The 13293-nt window shown below is 39.7% G+C and overlaps 1 protein-coding gene and 1 long non-coding RNA gene across 6 annotated transcripts in view; both read right to left on the bottom strand.

Moving 5' to 3' along the window:
• Nucleotides 1-3976, bottom strand: part of cald1a (caldesmon 1a) — a 64193-nt gene extending 60217 nt beyond the window's left edge. For 3 of the 5 annotated variants that reach the window (XR_005608787.1, XM_031750628.2, XM_039600735.1), the window contains exon 1: nucleotides 3827-3976. The gene's annotated coding sequence lies outside the window, so the exon portion shown is untranslated. The remainder of the gene's footprint in view (nucleotides 1-3826) is intronic. The other 2 variants (XM_031750631.2, XM_039600737.1) reach the window with 2 other exon arrangements.
• Nucleotides 3977-11001: 7025 nt separating this feature from the next.
• LOC120433826 lies at nucleotides 11002-12994 on the bottom strand. Its single transcript, XR_005608795.1, has 3 exons — nucleotides 12937-12994; nucleotides 11195-11285; nucleotides 11002-11078 (listed from the first exon to the last, which is right to left on the bottom strand). It is a non-coding gene; the product is annotated as an uncharacterized LOC120433826 (long non-coding RNA).
• Between the last annotated feature and the right edge of the window lie 299 nt (nucleotides 12995-13293).

A 13293-nucleotide genomic window follows, 5' to 3' on the forward strand; every position in this document is an offset into this window, starting at 1 on the left:
TCCAGAAGACAAACTTAAAACCTTCACTGACTTTTTTCCCCCCCAAAGTAAGTGGTGCTCACACTAATGACAAGGACAGCACTGATAAAACAGAAAGTGCTCATTTCGCTTGCGGTTCTCCAGCATAGCTCATGCCATATTTTTACAACAAACAAATCTGCATTAAATTAAGCCAGCGGGCAAAAACACTCGAGCACAGGAAACATGCTTGACATAGTTCCACTGGTCCGTTATGAGAAGAAACCAGAAAATAGCTCTGGCACCTGCTGTGCAGAAACAACGTATGTTTGGACTGACGTGTCTTCATGTTTGGAAAGTGTACCACATGGGGAGTTTAGGTAAAAAGAAAAGAAAAAGAGAAAAGACTGGTCTGATCATTTGTGTTTGAAATTTGCCTCTGTCAGTTTTCCACTCTATTCAAATTTCAGTTGAGCCACTTGGTTGAATGCCTTGGCTCAGCAGTGCTAAGAAACTACTGCCTTGCAAGGGAAACTCTGGATTCTTGCTTTGGAACATGATGCTGTGGTGGATTATGAGTATCTAGCATTAGACTTCAACAAAGCAGCCACATAAATTACATTCATGTAAACAAATAACATTAGCATTTCTTGATTTTAGTGAGAATAAGGCACAATAATCAGCAAACGTCTTAAGTTAAATCAGCAAGAAAAGAAAAATGGCATGGAAAATGAGATGGAGAGAGTGAGCGGGAGCCAGGATACAGTAACTAGAAGCCTTTCACCGCACTGTGCAGCTCAGAGCCAGACTCCGGAAATGCATGGCAGTGTTCCCTACATCCTGCCTGCCCAGCCCTAACCCTGGCCCTCGCCCACACTGCCAAACCCATGTTATCACTCTGTGCAATTACCTCCACATTCTTCTGCACCCATATCATATCGTTCCAATTATAAATCCATACAGAGCACCACATTTCCAGTGTATGGCTTGCAGTCTGATGTGTGCTCTGTTTAAATATGTGTGTGACAGTGTGAACATCCATGCAAAAACCTTACTTTGGCAGTTGTCAGGAAGCACTTTAAAAACAAAGTGGCTCAACTAATCTGACAAAAAATTTAAAAAATCATGATTCGGCGACACGTATATATACAGAGACGCAGAGACAAACAAACAAAAAACTAAACATTTGACCTTAACAGTGAGGAGCTGAGGGCTGTATGTTATGATGTGTTGGAAATTGTCTGATGTGGGCTGTGTGGGCTCATTGCAAATTAACACATCTGAGTGGTCTGAGTGATCAGCTTCATCCAATAATTAAACCTTTCTAACCTGTGATGACAACAAGCCAATCACAAGGCACAAAGGAGCTTTATTAAAAACAACACAAGCTTTGTTGAATGAGTATAAAAATGGCCTTCAGAGCCAGCGGAGGTATCACAATCTTAAACCTACGTCAGAGACTGTAAGACTGTAAGTAATTTATGCATAATAAAAAAAGACAGTAGATGTAATTATGTAAACATTTAAATAGATACACATTGTTCAATCAGATCGATAGTTTAACAAGCTTTTTAGCAAGCTAGAGATTTCGGATAAATATTTACATAGTAGGATAAAAGCAAAGGCAGCATAAACATGGACATAGCTTCAAGGTCAGAAAAATTACGCTGATGCGGAAGTGCCTTAAAACTGCATTTTATCTCCAGGTCACCAGATGGCGCTATCTGTGGTTGCAAAAAACCCTCTGGTCCTATAAAAGTCTAACCAAATAAAACATCTGTCTTAATCTCTGTAAACAGTTTTCTGTTGTGTTTTATGAGCTGAGTCACTCATTTTGCATCATACTGAATAAAAAAAAAAGATCGGCTTCTTCCTGTTAAGAGGGAGTTTTTTCCTCCCACTGTGCTTGCTCATAGGGTGTCGTCTGACTGTCAGGGTTTTGTCTGTATTAATGTAAGGTTTTTACCTTAAGTAGAAAATGCCTAGAGATGTCTGTTTCTATGATTTAGTGCTATACAAAGTGAATTTAATTTAATTGAAGTAACTGGCAAATAATGATACAAATGACTATATAAGTAAATAGTTGCACAGTTTGTCAGGGTCTGTCGTGTTTGTCTGCTTCTTGGGTCCAACACACCAGTATTCATGACACAGCAAAAAGTAACAGATAAATAGTCCAAATATGTAACTAAAAGTAATAGACACAAGTTGCATAGTTACCAAAAAAGGAAAGGATAAATTGTTAAATGGTTAGCTAAAAGAAATATATAGTTACATAATTTCTAAGAAGTAGTATTTATAAATAGCTATAAGTAATGGATAAGTAATGGATAAATAGAGATATAGTTGCCTAAACGAAATTGATAATTACAAAAGTAATGGCTAGACTGTGATATGGTTAGCTAAAATTGCTTATATACAGTGATAAACAGCACAAATATTCCCCAATAAAGAATTGTCTTATGAGTAAATAACTATATTGCATTGAATATATGCCTAAAATGTTAGCAGTGCAAATACAAACTTAAAAAAAAAAAGGTGTTAACTGTATTCCACAGATGAAAAATTTAAATGGACACAAAGGGAACATTAAATGAATGACTGCTACAGATACCATGAGATGGCCGTGGGGTGCATAAGGTTGGAACTACTGTATTAGAAGTGTGTTATTCATTGCATTCCTCAGGCTATTCTAGTCATCTGTCATCAGGTTGCTCCTGCACCTTATAAGGAGCAGGAGGGCATTCTCCACTTGTTTTCCAAACACTGCACAACTTATCGGATACAGTTTCATGGACAATTACTGTGCTGTCTGTTTCCTGAAAGTATTTAAAATGGAAAAAAAAACCCCCAAACCTTACAGATCAACCTTTTGCAGTTCCCTCCACCCTCTTACATTTACCATGCTTCTATTTCACAGATAAAACTACGTAATAAAGCTGAGATCAAAAGACTTTATGCCCAAACTGAAGTACAATGAGAGCTGAAGAGAGTTTTTTGCCTCTGGCGTGGTAGGATTGCAAAGAATGTCATACCTTGAGAAGAGAATTCATTTTTAAGCAAGAAGGCCTGCCCTCTGAAAGACGGCCCTGTGGCTTTGTCTGCAGGAGATGCTGGACAGTCTTTAAGACTCAAGCATTAATTTAAAAAAATACTTAAAGATCTTATGTTCAGATTTGATCTTTTGAAGGGCATTTGTTGAGCTGGCATCTATACAAAGTTAGGATAACTGCCCTTATCCTAGCTCCGCACACTTTCCGAATGCCTTTCTAAACTAAGGGTCAAAACCACAACCTTCCTTTAGTGTCTGGAGGATGCTGTTGACAGAGTCAACATCAACAGGCCAAAAAGTGGACCAACTTTTTCTTCAAGCCAAAAAACCCCCAAAAAACTTCCATTAGGCTGCACTGAGTGGTTACTTTGGCGATGAGAAACTTGCCCACCCCTCCTTCTTCCTCCTGCCCCTTCATACTTTGTTCGCTAAAGAATCAGAAGGCGTGAGCGCGCATTGCAAGAGCGTGCATGCGGTATGTTTTTCTTTATGCATCCCCACAATAAAACACATTTTTAAAAAAGCTCTCTGGGCCTGCAGCTGGGAATCATGACTTCACCATGCCTTTAGTGAACCAGCAGCGTGAAACGCACACAAAAGAGGGAGCGGCTCCCAGCCAAGAAATTCCGAAAAGTAAAATCAGCAGCCCATGCGCACAACAGACATCCAAGTATGATAATCTGCCATCGTAACGCGGCCTATTGCATCATTGTTTTTTGTTTGTTTTTGGGGTTTTTTACGTCATCTTCAACTTTCCACCCACAAAAGGTCTGATATCGTCTGTAAAAGTTCAAAGTTGTTGTTTTTTGCGCTTACCTGTGGATCACGACGGGACAAAGTAGAGCTCTAGAGTCGAGTGAGAGGAGTGGAGAGGAGAGGAGGGAGCCTAGTCTGCAGTCGGGTCCTCCACTACACTCAATGATAAAACCAAACTCAATACCCGCTCAAGCCCCTCCCACCTTTTTAAGACATACAGTACACATCTACCCTTGGCTGCATTGTGCGTTTCGGTCTGTTCTTGTAACGACGAGCCCGAGTCCAAAGTGAAAAAAAAAAAAAAATGTCAGCTCTCCTAAGAGCTGCAAAACTCCCAACATCTAGAGTGACTCGAGGCAGAAAATGGACACTTTTCTTTTTTGGGGGGAAAGCCTTCTGGGATAAATAAAGTGTCAACAGAGATCGCATGAGATGTTTATCTTGGACAAAAAAGGGGCTCACGGTGCAGACCAGCAGGCCCCAAAGACTGCATAATGTGTTGGCAACTGAGTTATGGAGTTCCTTTAACTGCTCGCCATTATGTGAGCCATCATAACATGACAAATAACCACAGTTATCAAATTATATAACTGCTCAAGACATTCATTTATGCAGTGACTCTGAAAAGGCATGTGGGCTAAGTAAAATGAATATCTCATTAGCTAATGTTGCCAAGCTATTGACATGCATATGAGTCTTAGTGGGAATCCAATTTTCCTTTGATACTTACTCATTCTAGCAAGAATTATTTTTTTCACAGATATAAAAATGTCCCTGTCCATTAGAAAGAAGTTTTTTCCTACCAGTTTAAGCAAACTCTTGGCTATAATTTAGCAAGATTTTGTTATTTGCACTGATAATGAATTAACTATACTGTCTATATGTATATACACTCATTAGACAGTTTATTAGGTACACCTTACTAGTGACAGGTTGGACCTCTTTTGCCTTCACAATTGCATTTATTCTTCGTGGCACAGATTCAAAAAGGTGCTAGAAATATTCCTCACATATTTTGGTCCATATTGACGCAACAGTTTTGCACAGTTGCTGCAGATTTCTCATTCTAAGACATCCCAAAGCTACTCTAACAGGCTGAGAACTGGTGACTTTGGAGGCCATTTCATAGGGCATCGTCTGATTGTCGGCGTACATGAATTCACTGTCATGTTCAAGAAACCACTTTAGCATGATTTGATCTTTGTGAAATGGTACGCTATCCTGCTGGAAGCAGCCACCAGAAGGTGTGTACACTGTGGTCATAAAGAGACATGGTCAGCAACAACATTCAGATATGATGCGCTGCTCAGTTGGTACTAAGGGGCCAAGAAAATATCCCCCACATCATTCAACCCCAACTAACCTGAACTGTTGATATAAGGCAGGGTGGATCCATGCTTTCTTGTTGTTTATGGTGAAAGAGTGGCACCTGATGTGTTCCTCTGTTGCTGAAGCCCATTGTTTTTAGTGCATTCAGAGATGCTCTTCTGCATACCTTTGCTATAATGAGTGGTTATTTGAGTTCTCTGGCATTTTCACCCAGAGAACTGCTCCTCACTGGATATTTTATCTTTTTGCAACCAATCCCAGTGGAAGAACAGTTTCTGATACACTCAGACCAGCTCATCTGGCACTAACAACAACACCACATTCAAAGTAACTTAAATCACCTTTCTTCCCCATTATGATGGTCACTTTGAACCTCAGCTGGTTGAGATGGTCTTGACCATGTTTACATACCTAAATGACCTAAGCTACTGTATTATATAATGAGCAGATGTACTGTATAGGTGTACCTAATAAAGTGAAAGCTAAATACATATATTCAGCAGGGTGTGTTCAAATGATGGAGGATATATGATCAGGTCTCTTCTGTGAAATGCTCAGACAGTAAAATTCAGAAACAGATTCACAAGTAGGCTACGTTCAGTATGTCAACACCTCTCAGCTTGCAAGCACGCTAATGCCTGGGTAAAATCTACAGTACACAGAGGTCAGTTGAACAGAGTCAACTTTTTGGGATCACCTTGGAAGAGGTTTTATAACATAATCTCTTAATTTTGTGCGGAAACCACAAAATTCCCAGAAAGAGAACAACAACAAAAAACAAACAAACCCCAAAACACCTGACCTTTATCTTCAATAGAAACTACAGCTCTTACATTACTCTCTGTGTCAGCCCTTACACGAGATGATTAACGCATCAAGAGAATTGCAGAAGTGAAGTTTCTCGTTTGATTCCCTCCACCAAAGGCACCTCAGCTATTTCTGACCTCGTGTCTGTCAGCAATTTCAGGATACAGAGAGTTAGGAGGTGACAAACACAATAGCAGCAGTGTTCTACTTTCTACTGTGAAACAGCAGCACGCAGACACTGCTCGGCTTTGTCTCCCCCTCCCTCCCTTAAAACAATGATGCTCAGAACAAAGAGCGAACTTAAGAGCATTAGGCAACTGGTGCAGAAATGAGCACCATATGCGCCGGTGCTCTTTTGCATGTGCTTTTTAAAGATAAAGCGAAAGAAATGCGCTCTGATGATTGTGTACACGTGCAAACGCAGTTGTGAGTAAGTGTGCGTGTGTGTTGACATAACGAGGAGAGAGAGGAGGGTTAGAAGGCCATTCCGCTCAACAAATCTGAAAATGTGTTTATGTTAATTTCTTTGAAAAATGATGTATTTAAAGATAAACCTGTCATTCTTCATCTTGCGTGTTTCTTTTTCGACTTTTATTCCTGATCCAGTTTGCAAACAACAGCTGCCTCAGAAACCTCCATTACCCTGAGCTGAATCACGTCACGGTATAATTTGATTGCCAAAAATGATGCTGTGGTTTGGGCACGTTTACAGTTAGCGCAATGCCCGTATACTCAGGGCCTGTGATGCCTTTGCTATATTTACATCATGAGCTCACCTGTTTACCTCAGCCACACACTTCAGTTTGAGCTGTGCCTCCTCAGTAGAGGTGGACAGAATGATCTTTAGTATTGATAACAACGCTGGTACTGGTATCAGACTGATAGCAGCGAGATAGGATTGATACTTTGTTTCTATACTCTAAGTTCAGTATGTAGCCCACTGATTTATGTTGAATAAATAACTTCTTGGAAATGAAAAAAATATACCTCACACACTATGATGTGTTGACTGTCACGTCTGTTTTATTTGTAGCCTGTAGCACATTTAAACAACAGAAGTCGACCCAAAGTGCTTTAGAGACAGGCACAGCTCTTCAAAATACAATTTAAATAAAAAGCTGAAATGTGTATTTTACTGTGTGAGTGCTCATTAAAATGTGTTCAGAATTTGCAAATTGATGATGATTTATCTCATAAGTCATGACACACAAATCTCTGCTCGATACGCTGCCTTTATAGGTTAAAAGTATCGGTATTGCAATACTGGCCCTGTATTCACTTGTATCAGATTAAACCCAAAATTTGCAGTAATACCTGTGCACTATTCCTCAGGACTTTTTGGCTTTGTGCGTCCTAACTGAGTTTCCCTACTACGACCTAATGAAATCATCGCTCAATAAGTCTCATGTATGTCGATGCCAGAAGAGGCAGCACTGAGCATGTAGAGACGAACCTGGGAAGAAAACATTGCGACTCTAGGCTGTTTTGCTTTCTGCGAGCCGTTTGCAGCTGCTGTCAAGGATTCATAGATCTTTGGCGCCTCAGGCCAGAGAGGTTCACGTTGCCAAAAATCTGACATGTATACCTTCAAAATGTTACATCAGCTAAAACACCTCAGAAGCAATTATAAAGGTTCTAACACTGCATTGCTTTCAACAAACCCCTGACATTTCCCCCATTTCATCATATTGCTTTAAATTAGATGAAAGAGTGCGTTGCCATCTTGTGTGAAACTGACGTTCCAGAGGTGAAGGTAGAAGTCGTGGAAAAGCGCAATTGTTAATGATGTCATCACGCTGTTTGAGAAGAAAGTAATGCCATTAGTGTCAGACATCAACTTCATATGGATTAATTCATACTGCAGCCCTCGCTCCGACTATGTATGTATGATGGATGATTGGTATCTGAGATGTCTCGGAGGCTCAGCTGGTCGATGTGCATATCAAATACCTGCAGCATCCTGGGTAAAACCCAGCACTTTTATCATTCCGATCATTTTCCTGTTCCTTCTTGTGTCTCTGCTGTGTAATATCAAAGACAAAAATGCCAACAAAAGACGGACCCCTGCAGAAGCAAACAGCTGGATTATTTCCCTTGTGCGTGGCTCTTATTTGCATTAATACTACCTTTGGACTGCAATATTCTGAGGATAAACAGAAAGGTTTTCATGAGATTGAAATAAGGTACTTATCTATTGGGACACTTTTCTCCAATAGATTCTTATTTTAAGAAGGAACAGAAAGTCAAATATTTCGATACACCTTGTAGTATGGAATATATGCAATATACATACATATATGTTATCTGCCATCTTGATTTCTAAGAGTAAATTTATAAACCAGTCGATGCGATAGATTATTAATGTGCTATTTGGCATAAAATCTAAAGTACACCAAATGTCACTACTACATAATTGTCAGATAATATTCATATATGTCACAATCCTTCATCAAGAACAAAAAATATCTAATGCGTGTCAAAGAGAAACCAGATTTCACAATGAGCCATAAAAGTTTTTGAGATATTTCAGAATGGCTTTACTTAACTAATAATGTGCGAAACATTAGACTGCATTGGAATATATATATGGATCCCTGCTCGGTCAGTCAGGTCCACGGGTGTAACCCCTTGACCACACACCACCACCACAAGCCTTGCCCTGACCCGACTGGCTCGATTTCTAATAGTTTCACATGTTCAGTGGCCCGAGGATAGGTCCTTGAGGGACTCCGTCACATCAGCTGTAAGTCTAACAAAAGCAGAGACAGAATTCCAGTGTGTCTCTTCTTTGCAAAATGTTGTCTCTCATCAAAAGTCTGACTCAGTGCATTTATGTGAAGCTTAAGTAGTTACATGTAATAATTTGTTCTTGTTGATTTTGTAACAGTAAAGTAGCCCTCAGCCAGTATATTTGAAACATAAGGCTCCACACATTATAGAGGGATATATGTGCATTATGAAAATATATAAAATAAAATGTGCAAAAAGACATCAACCCACTGTGCAAGAGCTTTTTCAAACACGCCAGGTGTCAAAAAATCAAATCTTAAAATAACAATAATAAAAAGAACAAAAAACCCCCAAACAAAACATGTTCTCACATTTGAGCTGTCAAAACTGATTACCTTTTCCAGTCCATCTGGTTCCTGCTTTCACCAGGCCTTACGCAATGCCAAAATCTCCCATGACCAAAAATCTACCACCGTCATCAACCAGATTTCCAAAAAAGGAATTTTTGCCACTTTATCTATGGCTAGATCATTTACACTTATTGCTCTAGGGGTGGATGATGTTTTATTCAACTCCATTTCTTAGTAACGACACTGATGGCTACTGATCTTCCACTGGAATTGTTTATTTTACATAGGATGCCATAAAAGTACACTGTGTGAAAAAAGCAAAAAAAGAGAACTTTAGAAACCCAGCATTGGCACACAGTAGAGAGAGACGAGTGAGTAAGAAAGAGGATGTCACCGGTTATTAAGTGGGCACCTCCCATCGCAGATGTTTAACTAAATCACTCCCATGACACCTCAGTGAGGCTCTGATTCCCATCAACAAATATAAAGCTACATGCAGCTATATCTGGATGAATCCAAGCAATCTCTGGACGTTTCTGTGTCTTATTTCTAGCTTGTTCCAGTGTAAGCAGCACTGACACACATAAGACAGCAGCAGACAGTAAAGCCTTGATATAATTTCAACTTGAGAGTCAAAGCTAGGGCAAATATAACATTGTGTGGGATGTTTGATATTACTACAGAAACCCATCTGAGGTCAATAACAACAAGGCCATCTGTTCAAAATAGAAGAAAAACACAAAATGACATGAGCATTGAAGGTGAGGAAACAATATTTTGAATGCATTGTTTAATAGATACTGTGCATGTAGTTTAGCCACCTACAATCATGACCTATTATTCAACAATCTGCCACTCAATCTGTACTTTCACAATCATCATAATCTGCAACAGTAAAGATATTCATGACCATACCAACTTATATTACAGAATCAAACCATGCAGGACCAGGTTTACTCAAGCTAAGTCGTAGGTTAAAATTTAATGTGCCATCAGTCCTTCATCCTTCCACCTTCAGCAGCCGTCTTTCAAGCATGAGTAAAAAAAATAAATAAATAAAAATGAATGGATGAATGGAGGGTGATGCTTGGACAGCCCCTGGTGGAGATTATGATAAAGTGAACACTGGAAGTATGAGTCAGATCCCTTATTTGTCATGGTGTCAGCATCCTGACCTATGCTGCCACCAACAGTTCAGAATGCAAAGTAGATCCAAAGAAATGCAAAATGCACTTGCATTTGGTAACAAGTTTGTATTTGATATGCTGTTGTGTCATGGTGGGGTTGAGGTTGGATGTTTGGGGGGTGGGGGGTAATCTGTGACCTGCAGAACTCTATTACAAAAATCAAGCCAAAGGAAAATCCTGAGGTATTTCCACAAAGTTTGCATCTAACTAAGAGTTAGAGTTAATTTAGCCAAATAGAAGCAGAAATACAAGAGCACTTGAGTATTATTTAAATTATGGCTATAGTTGTACTGAACAGCCACTTTAAGATATTGCAGATATTGGTAATGTCAAACAAGAAGCCTTGCAGTAAAAAATAAAAAGTGTGTGGCTGTGTGTGTGTATGTGTGTGTACACACAATAGTTTCTATCGGAAAAAAAATTTGTGTAAACCTGAGCAAGCTGCTGCCTGCAGCCTGACTTTCACTTTCTTCTTCTTCATGCTGTTTTTTCTGTTTGGTCTCCAGGCCTCTTTTGGTGCATCAGGTTTGGCCTCTTATGAACTTCCTTTTCCAGCATCTTCTAAAATCTCGAGCTGGGACTCAGGGTCAGTAAAAGAAAGCGAGCGAAGCACGGTGTTTCTCCATTTCTCCTATATTCGCTCTGCAATCTTAGATATGCACTAACACAGAACGTCTCTCTTCTGCATCCTTTGTGGATTAGAGCAGATCACAAAGCCTGCAGAATACAATTTGACATTCAACTATGCATGGTTTTTCATACCAATGTCTGCAATTCCCCGTGAGTTGAGGCAGTGCATGCAATATCACAATTTCACTTTGGTGTGGCTAGAGATGTAAATAGATATAATCTTGGAAGGAGGATTAAGATGAGAGTGTAGCATTTGATCTTCAAAGAGCTGGAGGTTACCTAGGGTAAAATACAGGTGTGGTTAGCTTCCATAAAAAATTCTGACACAGAGTTAAACTTCTGTTCATTTCCATTACAAAGACAAGCAGCTCTTTCTCATTCTTGGCCACCTTCACCTCGATATCGTAGCGCTCATCATCCACTGTGTCAATCTTTCAGTGTAAATCCTTACAGAGCTCTTGTGAAGACTTGGGCTTCTTTAAAGCACTATGGGAGGGTGGAAAAAAGGAAATAAAAAGAAAGAAAGGAATGATTCATCATCAAACGGCATGTAAAAGCCACGGCTTTCAAATTTCACTCAGCCGTCAACTAGACAGGTGGCAGGGTTTTTTTAAAGTCCTTTTATAGAAAGTAAAGTATACACAGTGAAAGATGCTGTTTGTTGGAGAAACACATGGGAGCAGCTGCAGTTAAAAAAAAGAAGCAAAGTTTATCCACACATAGATAAGCCTATCCAGAATGTAAACCATTCTGGACATAAAGACATGAGGGCTGGGGAATACAACAGAGCCAGGGACCATGTGCAGAGGAGTAAACTGTTTGGCTATTCAGACTGTGGCAATGGCTGTTGGTATTGTGAAATTACAGTTGAGTGACAGCGATGGCAAAGACACAAGATGGACCGAGTTCTATTTTCTAAGACTATGATCCAAACATACTATGCAAGTCTACATTTGACAAAGAAGTTGTGCATTTCCAGTGAATGAAGAGCATTTCTGGCTTTCACCAACTTCTGACCAAATACACGATATGGACAAAAGTACTGGACCAGCTACAGAAGCTGTTTGGCAATGGAAGCCCGGCATATCTGATATCTCTGTGTCAGTGCTGTTCCATGATTACCATAAAAATGTTGGTCCAGGATCAAAACTGCATTGTGAAGTCACAGGATTGCAATTTAGGGGAAATAAAAGTCTCTTCTGGAAGCATTTCAATTGTTTGTTACGAATTTATATCATATAATAAATATATTATCAAGTTAGGTTTACTAGCCAAATTTTGCTTACTCATGCTGGTTTGCTATGACAGTCTTTGAAAGCATTAGCTAAATTCTTGGCTAATGCTAACTGAGTGCTGCTCAGTTGCAATGTTGATCCTCGACCAACATGTTATGATGATGTAGGAACAATACCAAGATGAGAATATCAGATCATGCATTGAAGCCATGACGCTCTTACTTCCTGTGATAATGTTAATGGCAAAGGAGACAAGAGTCAATGAGTCAGTCCATTTAGGCATGTAGACACAGGCAAAATGACCTGTTGAAGTTCAAACTAGGAATCAGAATGTGGAAGAAAGGTAATTTTAAATGACTTTGAATGCGGGATGGTGGATGGTGCCAGAAGGGCTGACCTAAGTATTTCAGAAGCTGCTAATCTGCTGGGGTCTTCCCACGCAACCATCTCTAGGGTTTACAGAGAAAAGAGAACAATATCTAAAACAACCACTTATTACATCCAAAGAATGCAGAAGATCAGCTCTGAACGCACAACATGTCAAACCTAGAGGGCAGGTGGATTAAATCAGAAGACCTCACTGTGTGCCACGCCTGTCCTCAAATTACAGGAAAATTAGGCCATAATTCATACAATTTCACCAAAACTGGAAAAATGGGAAAATGTTGCCTGGTCTGTTGACTTTTAATTTCTGCTGCAGCATTCGGATGATAGGGTAGGGATCTCTATAAAAGTATGGATCCATCCTACCTTGTATAATTGGTTCAGGCTGCTGCTGCTGGTGTAATTGTATGGGAGGTATATTCTTGGCTCTTAGTACCAAGTGAGCATCATTTAAACACCTCACCCTACCCAACTATGCCCTGGACTATGTCCATCCCTTTATACCAAAGTGTACCCACCTTCTGATGGCTGTTTTCAGTAGGATAACCTGTCATGTCACAAAGCTCATCTCATCTCACACAGGATTCTTGAACATGACAATGACTTCTCTGTATTCAAAATCACCACACCTCAGTCCAATAGAGCACCTTTGGCACCTTCGGCACGTTCGACAAATCTGTAGCAACTGTTGATGCTGTCATGACAACATAGTCCAAAATCTCTGAGGATTGTTTCCAACATCTTTTTGAATATATAACATGAAGAATTAAGACAGCTCCGAAGGCAGTACTAGCAAGATGTACCTAATAAAGTGTACATTGAGTGTATGTAATACACTAGTATTGCTTGAATGAAAAGGCCTAATTTATTTTATA

Source organism: Oreochromis aureus, linkage group 17 (assembly GCF_013358895.1).
Source record: "Oreochromis aureus strain Israel breed Guangdong linkage group 17, ZZ_aureus, whole genome shotgun sequence".
NCBI classification, from domain to species: domain Eukaryota; kingdom Metazoa; phylum Chordata; class Actinopteri; order Cichliformes; family Cichlidae; genus Oreochromis; species Oreochromis aureus.